Source organism: Temnothorax curvispinosus, unplaced genomic scaffold (assembly GCF_003070985.1).
Source record: "Temnothorax curvispinosus isolate PA1 unplaced genomic scaffold, ASM307098v1 QBEX01008334.1, whole genome shotgun sequence".
Lineage (NCBI taxonomy): Eukaryota > Metazoa > Arthropoda > Insecta > Hymenoptera > Formicidae > Temnothorax > Temnothorax curvispinosus.
Genome location: NW_020218114.1, coordinates 1 through 7,869, shown reverse-complemented (window position 1 = coordinate 7,869; position 7,869 = coordinate 1). Strand labels below are relative to the sequence as shown.

Sequence of the window (7,869 nt, the reverse complement as noted above, 5' to 3'; positions counted from 1 at the left end):
AACGGTTTCCTAACTTGAACGTCATACTTGTTACGAACATCGGTGTCATCAACACGTGAAGCTACACAAATAAATTTAACAAATTTAAAATATAAACAACATTTGGATCAATATTTATTGAGCCCGCCGGTATCTACATTTCCATAAGTAACGATTAAACTGCGTATTTGCCGAATATTATTTAACGTTAATAATTACGCAAGGTATTAAATCAATTTACCTACCTGTTCGTGATTGGCCGATGACGATCACGAAAGCGAATAGTATTAAGAGTTGAAGAGGCTGAAAGAATTTCAGATTGCCATGAAAATTTGTCTTGATGTTTTTCCTTTATTACGATCACACGTACAATACGTACATAAATTCCACGAAACAGACTGCACGGACAGAATGTATCGCGCAAAAAATGTTAAAAATAAAGTTACTATTATTGCCCAAACTTCTAACTACGTTCGTAACTTTGCGAATTCTCGACTTCGGTTTGTGATAACCGCGAAAAGCTTCGGTCCGTTCTATGGATCGTTAGCATTTCTTCCAACCAATGAACAGTATTTTTACGAGGAAAAAGATCACTTTTCTGTTCCTTCGCCCTCTAAAATTGTAACTTTGATCGCGAATAAAAAAACGAGGAGTAATCTTATTAACGATGAAACGGAGTCGACCTGGAAAATCCAAACTTTTTCTCTGTTGGATCGAATCGCCGATATTTCTATTTAATTGGAGATTAGCATTTTTCTATTTGTTCTACGATTATATCGATTATAATCTTTGTAATCTTTATATAATCTTATCATTATAATACGAATAAGAAAAGAAATTAAGATTAATCAAGATTAGAGTTAGTCAATGTTGACGCAATAGATCCGCAGTATTAGGGAGAGGGGTTTTAGTGGGTGCAAGCCCCACATATCCTAGGCAGCCGGGGCCCAGGAATGCGCGAGGCATTTCCCCTCTTCCGCGTAAACAAAAAAAAAAGATCCGCAGTGAATCGAAATTGGTGACAACCCCGATATATCGGAAGAATCGAACCTAAAAATAACTTACTGCTACGAGTTTAATACCTCGAGCGCATTGCCGTGTATATTCTACGACGAAGAAAAGGGACGCGAGAGAGTTCAGATAGAAGGCGATAAATCGAGACGGTTCGGACCCTCGAAACTTTCCCATCGGTGGGCGCGCGTGTCTGACGAAAAGTGCTCTCATGGACTTATCGATTCGATATGTCGGGACATTGTGCCTGTCCCATGAGCAAAATCGAAACAGAAGTAAGTCGGATAAAAGCCCTTCCACAATAATGGTAGATCGCGAGTTCTGATAGGTCGATATACTTATTTTCGCGACTGTTCCTTTTAAATGTATCGCGACGGGGAAATGGATCGGGGGACAAGTGGTGCAAAAAGTAGGGTATTGGAAACATATCTCTCTTGTCTCTTTACTTCTTAGAAATGCCCGTTTTAGAGCGATAGTAAGAATTCACAGAAATACGACTCAAGGGTAAGTAAACAACTCTTTTCTTTACATTTTGATCGAAGACGCTCGAGGGAATTATCGGGAATTAACGATAGATTTGTGGGGGAAAAATCGGTTTCTCCGTCCGGCGATTGTCACAGAATGAATGAGGGGAAAAAAAGAGAGAGAGCGGGTGTGTGAAGTTGGCACCCCTACTTTAAAATTTGATAGTTCTGATTAGAGTTCCAGCTTCTTTTCGAAGAGTATAGGAGTACTTATATTTTTTTTAAAAAGAGTTCCGGCGATTAACATTACGAAAAAGGCAATTAAAAAATGGGGTGCTAACTTCACACTCAACTTTAAGACCGAATAGTTCTGAATAGCTCATTTGAAGCATTTTGACGAATACTATAGTTCCTGATAAAAAAAATTTTTTTTGAATTGTTTTAATAACAAAAAAAATTCCAAAAGTTTAATTTCAAGCCAGAATAGTTATAAGTAGCTCATTTGATTCCTTTCGAAAAATTCTAAAGTTCTGATAAATAAAAAATTGCAAAACCTTAGAATTGTTGCTCGTGTAGTTCAGAGCATCCTGAAGCAATTTCTAAAGAGTTCCGGATAGAGCTCTAAGAGTTTTGAAAGAAATTATTATGGTCGAAAGCGATCGGGCCACTAGTTAAAAAGATATTCGACTTCGAAGATGCAACGAGTGAAATTCAACCAAGTCCGCATAGAAATTTTTTTCAAGAGTTTCAGGCGTTCTGATGAGAGTTTTGGATAGAGCTCTAAGAGTTCTGAAAGAAATTATTATGGTCGAAAGCGATCCGGTCATTAGTTAAAAAGATATTCGGCTTCGAAGATCTTCCGTGAATGTCATTTGTGTAACTTTTGATGATGATTTTTTAATACAATTCTAAGGTTTTTCAATTTTTTATTTATCAGAACTCGAGAACTTTTCGAAAGGAATCAAATGAGCTACTTAGAACTATTCTGGCCTCAAATTAAACTTTTGGAATTTTTTTGTTATTAAAAAAATTAAAAAAAAAAATTTTTTTATCAGGAACTATATAGTACTCGTCAAAATGCTTCAAATGAGCTATTCAGATCTATTCGGTCTTAAAGTTGAGTGTGAAGTTAGCACCCCATTTTTTAATTGCCTTTTTCGTAGTGTTAATCGCCGGAACTCTTTTTAAGAAAATATAAGTACTTCTATACTCTTCGAAAAGAAGCTGGAACTCTAATCAGAACTATCAAATTTTAAAGTAGGGGTGCCAACTTCACACACCCAGAGAGAACGGCGGATTCGCCACATCGCCGGACAACGTACCGTGTGTCTCGCCATGATAAATCGGCCGATCTACGACTCTACGAGTCGCAAACTCCGGATGGTAACGATCGATGAAACCGCTGTTGGCTCGGCGCGGCGGCCGATCTCGCGAGTACGCCCGACGAAGACTAATATATCGCGTACTTTCTCAGCGTGTTCGCGGCAGCAGCGACACGTGCTCCCACCTCTTTCGACAAATCAGGGACATACCCACGCGTGAGCATGCATCTTCCGTCGTGTTTGTGTTTCTGCCTTAGACTAATTGTATACTATAATATTTGTCGATATTGATAAGGTGATCTTTTCATACAACGTCAGATTTATATGAAGAAATGACTCTCTTTCATGCTCCTAGATAAAGATACGGGGAAATCCGTAAATATATCATTGAATAGGTTTAACATTATCATCTCTCAAATTTGCAATATTGCGTTAAGGAAAAAAATTGAAAGAAAACTGTGTGAAAAAATGTAGAAAAGAATTGTGGAATACATTTCAAATATAACATAATGTACATACGTATAATCGTGGATCTTTTTCAAAGAAAAATAAGCGATATTATTTATTAATTCTCGATTTTTATTACATATGTTACAATTATCGTTGATTATAATTATTTTGATTTTTTTATATTAAAATAATTAGCGTAATTATTCAGCTCCCCCCACTTGGGGGCGACATCGGATATGTGAGAAATTGGTCCGGTCCACATATTGAAGGAGGACCAATTGATGGGCATGCTGGGCGCGCGGGCGGGGTAACCGCGCGTCCGTCGCAATAACCTCCAACGCGAGGGGTGGCGGGTTGGGGTTGGTATCTCTTCAACCCGCCACACGGAGTTAGGTTTTTGTTAGGACCGCGGGGCGTTAAACGCCCCGGGATAGGCGCCCAGCTATCAGGCGCGGCGCGGCGGGGGAGGGGGTCCCGGACGAATCATTGCGCTACCCGGGGCCCCATCTCTTAACCGAAAAAACGCGCCGTGAAGGACACCCGCGGGATTTTAGTCGGTAAAAATCCGGCACTCCCCTCGCCTCTCCCCGGAGGCGAGTGGTTCTTCCCCTTCCTCTTCATAGAGAAGGATACTGGGCAAACCGGGCTTTGGCCCGGGATCCCAATAGTAAAAGATTTATCCGCGTCAAAAAAAAAAAAATTGTTTAGCTCGATATCTATATGAAATTTCTAAATCGCGCTATAGAGACGAGATATGACTTATTGTTAGTATCAGCTGACTTCCGATGTTTTATACGTATTTATACGCGATAAGCAATATTACTTTTATGCACGATTACGTGCTTTTCTTTCTGAATCGTCACGAATTTGATAAACGCGCGTCGTTATAACGATAAACTTTTATAATGACATCATAAAATTGTGAACGTCGTGACAGAAATTTAAAGGCAACGCGGACGACAATGCGACGTACTGCACTAAATCTCAGCTGACTATTATTATTATCAAGGCCGCCTGTTATTTAACTACACGCGCAATAAGAGACGATTATCTCCACACGTTCCTGCAAAATAAGAATTAAACTAATACATACGCTTGGTTAGTCCAGCGCCGAATATGTTCATCAATTAAATAGACTAGGAGATTGATCAATTTTATCAATCGAGATTGTTTCTTTATTAAATGGCGAGAGGTAATTAATTTGATTGAGATAAACTCATCCGGTAGAGATTATTATTCGAATAATTATGAGTTGATGCATTAAATAGAATACAGTCTTCAGAAATGAGAAAGTTTACTGTCTTTTCTTAATTTATTAAATGAAGATGAAGAATGAGCAAAACATTCGTTAAGACAGCAAGTACATCTTTTGCGTGCGCTTGCTGTCTAAAACTGCTGTCAGCAATAAAGGCAGAAAGTTTCTAACGATTTCCTCCTGTCACGAAACATGTCGTTTCGAAATATTGCATCGCGCCAGGCGCGCACCGTTTTCAATATTGTGATCGAAACGCACAAAGTACCAATGTCTGAGCGCGCGCGCATGCACACTCGGTTCCTTTTAATCTTTTTACATAAAAGCTTTTAAAGATGTCGAGCTATAGCACGTCGTTCGGTTGTTGCAAAAAGAAGACCTTATCGCTATCGAAAAAGGAATTCGTGACTCTTCAACCGTAGGCAATAACACCAGCCGGAATAAAAATCGGAAACTATCAATTTCTCAATGTCTCTTCAATCCTTGATTTTATCAATTGTTTCAAAGAATTTGTTATCGCAGAGTAACTTAAGAAATCTCACGTCGTGCCTTTATCCTTCACAATGGTTGCACTCTGGCATCTCAGTCATCATATTCTTCTCTTTTGCTTCCTCATATAGAGGAAGCTTTGTTTTCGTAAATTTGTATATGAACCTTTGATTGTGTATAAAGTTGGATCTAGTCAACCAAATTAAAAAAAATTATATATGAAATAGGGGTAGAAGAAACCAAAGAAAAGATTGGTTTTTGAGTTTTTTCTGCCAATATGTTCAGATTGTTGTAAAACGTCGAAATATCGCCTAAAAAAAAATGTCGGTATGTATATATGCATGTGTGTATGTATGTGCCAAATTTACCGAAATTTCTATAACTCCAGAACTGATCAACCAAATCTTAACCAATTATATATGAAATAGGGGTAGAAAAGTCTGAAGAATATAATAGAATTAATAAAAATTGTTAATAATAAAGGGGTTATCGATTTCTGTTAAAAAAACAACCAAGTTTACTGAAATTTCTTTAACTCAAAAACTAATTACCAAATTTTAAAAAATTATACATGAAATAGAGGTAGAAAAGACTGAAGAATATAATAAAATTAGAAATAGTTCAATATTTCAAAATTTGCAAATGTTATAGCAACCACGAATATTTCTAAAAAAAATTCAAAAAATTTTATATAGTTTGATAGAATAATCGGGGTAAAGGAGTTTTTTTAAAAAAATTTTGAATTTTTTTAAAAATGTCTGTAGTTGTTCTAACTTCCGCAAATATTGAGATATCGGGCTGTTTTTTTTTTTTTTTTAATCAATAGAGTATCATTCAAGGAAGGTCGGTATTGAATTTGGCGGTGATCGGTAAAGGGGTTTTTTGCAAGTAGAAACCTTTGCTCACAAAGCTTCCTCTATGAGGAAGCCAAAACAAATAGAGGAAGCTTTGTGAGCAAAGGTTTCTACTTGCACACTTAAAAACTATGAGGAAGCAATGTGCAGGTTTCTACTTACACACTTTACTTGTTTTTTTCACAAACGTTTTCCACACTTGAATCAACATCCAAATCTTTCGCTCCAGTCAACGCGGATCGTGAAGGACACGCTCGTCATGATCGAGATTCCACGTGGGGAAATCTCAAGCCGTGGTCATCGAGAGAAAACAATCACCCGTTCTTCGTTCCACAGCTTCATCTCGTCGCGCAGCGAGTGTGACACACTTTGCGGGAAGAAGAATTGCCATCATCATCGTCATCGCGCATGGCCGCGTCTGTCTTCGTCGCGTACGTCATTTCGCACGTGGATCACAATCGAATCCCTGGCTCACAGCAATCAGTCAATCTCACCCAGTCGTAAGGTCGCCGGCTCCGGCGCTCTCGCACCGTTGGCGATCGGACGAAGAGAAGCTCGGAAAATCGCAACGCGACATCGGGCAGATACGGGGTGGCGATTATGAGAAAGATACCCGCAAAATGCATCTTTAAGTAGACGGAATATCTACAAAAATGTCTCCATAAAATCTGTATATATTTCGTTTACGTTCCTTCCTTTTAAATTTGTAAAATGGAGAGCAAAGCGAGAAACGCGCTGACGAAGATCTGGTTGGGCGATTATTATTTTAATTATTAACATTATCTTCGTCGATGATTGCGAAAGCCCAGATTATCTTCTCCTTCATTGAAAGCCTATATAGTCTTCCTTCTACGCTTCTTCAGCTTACCGACGTCCTCTGCTTTTTTAACGCACGGGAATATACAGTGCTATTTTTGATAAGCGAGTCCCAAAGGTGAATGACTCGAGATTGAAGTCATAACACACCATTTATTCATCTTTGTTTTTTTTTTAATTTAAAGGCATATTACATAATAAAGATCATTGCGGTATATTGGAGGTAGTCGCCATCTCGTCTTAATGACACAAAATATAAAAGCGTCGCGGTCTGGGTTACCTACCGGTAAGCCTTGCATTCAGTTCAACGTTTACCGCATATCTCGGAACTTCTTCTGGCGTCACTTGCCAGCAGCTGTTAAAATACGGTGAGACCAAGAGAGGTTTTGATGTGCTCAAGGTACTCGAGTATATTATCTTATACGTGCTGCACACGTTAATAAAATTTTGCAAAACATGTTATATCAGCACTTAATTTAGATAGAATTTAACACTAATTTTTACATGACGATTTTAAGCTGAGAGATCGATCGATTGGATATTTACTTATAGAATAGCATGGATCAGATCAGCCTTATTAATAAAAAAGGATTTCGGTTTTCTAAAATATTAAAATACCTCGTGAAAAGAAAGAGTGATAACATAGAAATAACTATTAATCTCCAAAGCAAAATTCATTCATTTTTTTAACACGTTTTTCCAACGTTCATCAAAATATAGCATTTCGCAAATTTGAAACGTCAGCGGCGGGACGAGAGAGCAAAGGAGGAAGTGTATTATCCCGGAAACTTTCGGAACAACAATTTCTTGCGTCAGCCCTCCTTGGCGCGCAGCCCCGTGAAGAATATTTGCGACCCTTTCATGGGCGCGTTTACTATCGATCGGGGAGGATATAACGCGTACCAGTCGTCGTTGCTACGAGTCGAGGAAATGCCAGAAGAGAGCAAGAGAGAAAGACAGAGAAAGAGATCGAGTGAGAGAGAAGGAGAAAGAAAGGGCGAGGGAGAGGGAGATAATCAGGGTGCCACAAAGGCCACCCCTTTCAGACCGACCGCGGTCGGTTCGCGTGGCTCATGTGCGCCCCGTGGTCCCACCGGCGTGATATAGCCTTCGCGTACGCGGAAAAACCACTTTGACTAGGGCGCCGAAGTCGTTTCGATCTATGAATAGATCCTGATCAGTTTCCAATCGCGCAACGTCCGTCCGTTCGTCGTCCGATCGAGCCGACGAGG

At 39.1% G+C, this 7,869-nt stretch overlaps 1 long non-coding RNA gene across 1 annotated transcript; it reads right to left on the bottom strand.

The window, feature by feature from the left end:
* On the bottom strand, window positions 1-3,028 carry LOC112457817. Its single transcript, XR_003041155.1, has 3 exons — window positions 2,777-3,028; window positions 225-282; window positions 1-61 (listed from the first exon to the last, which is right to left on the bottom strand). It is a non-coding gene; the product is annotated as an uncharacterized LOC112457817 (long non-coding RNA).
* Window positions 3,029-7,869: the final 4,841 nt, after the last annotated feature.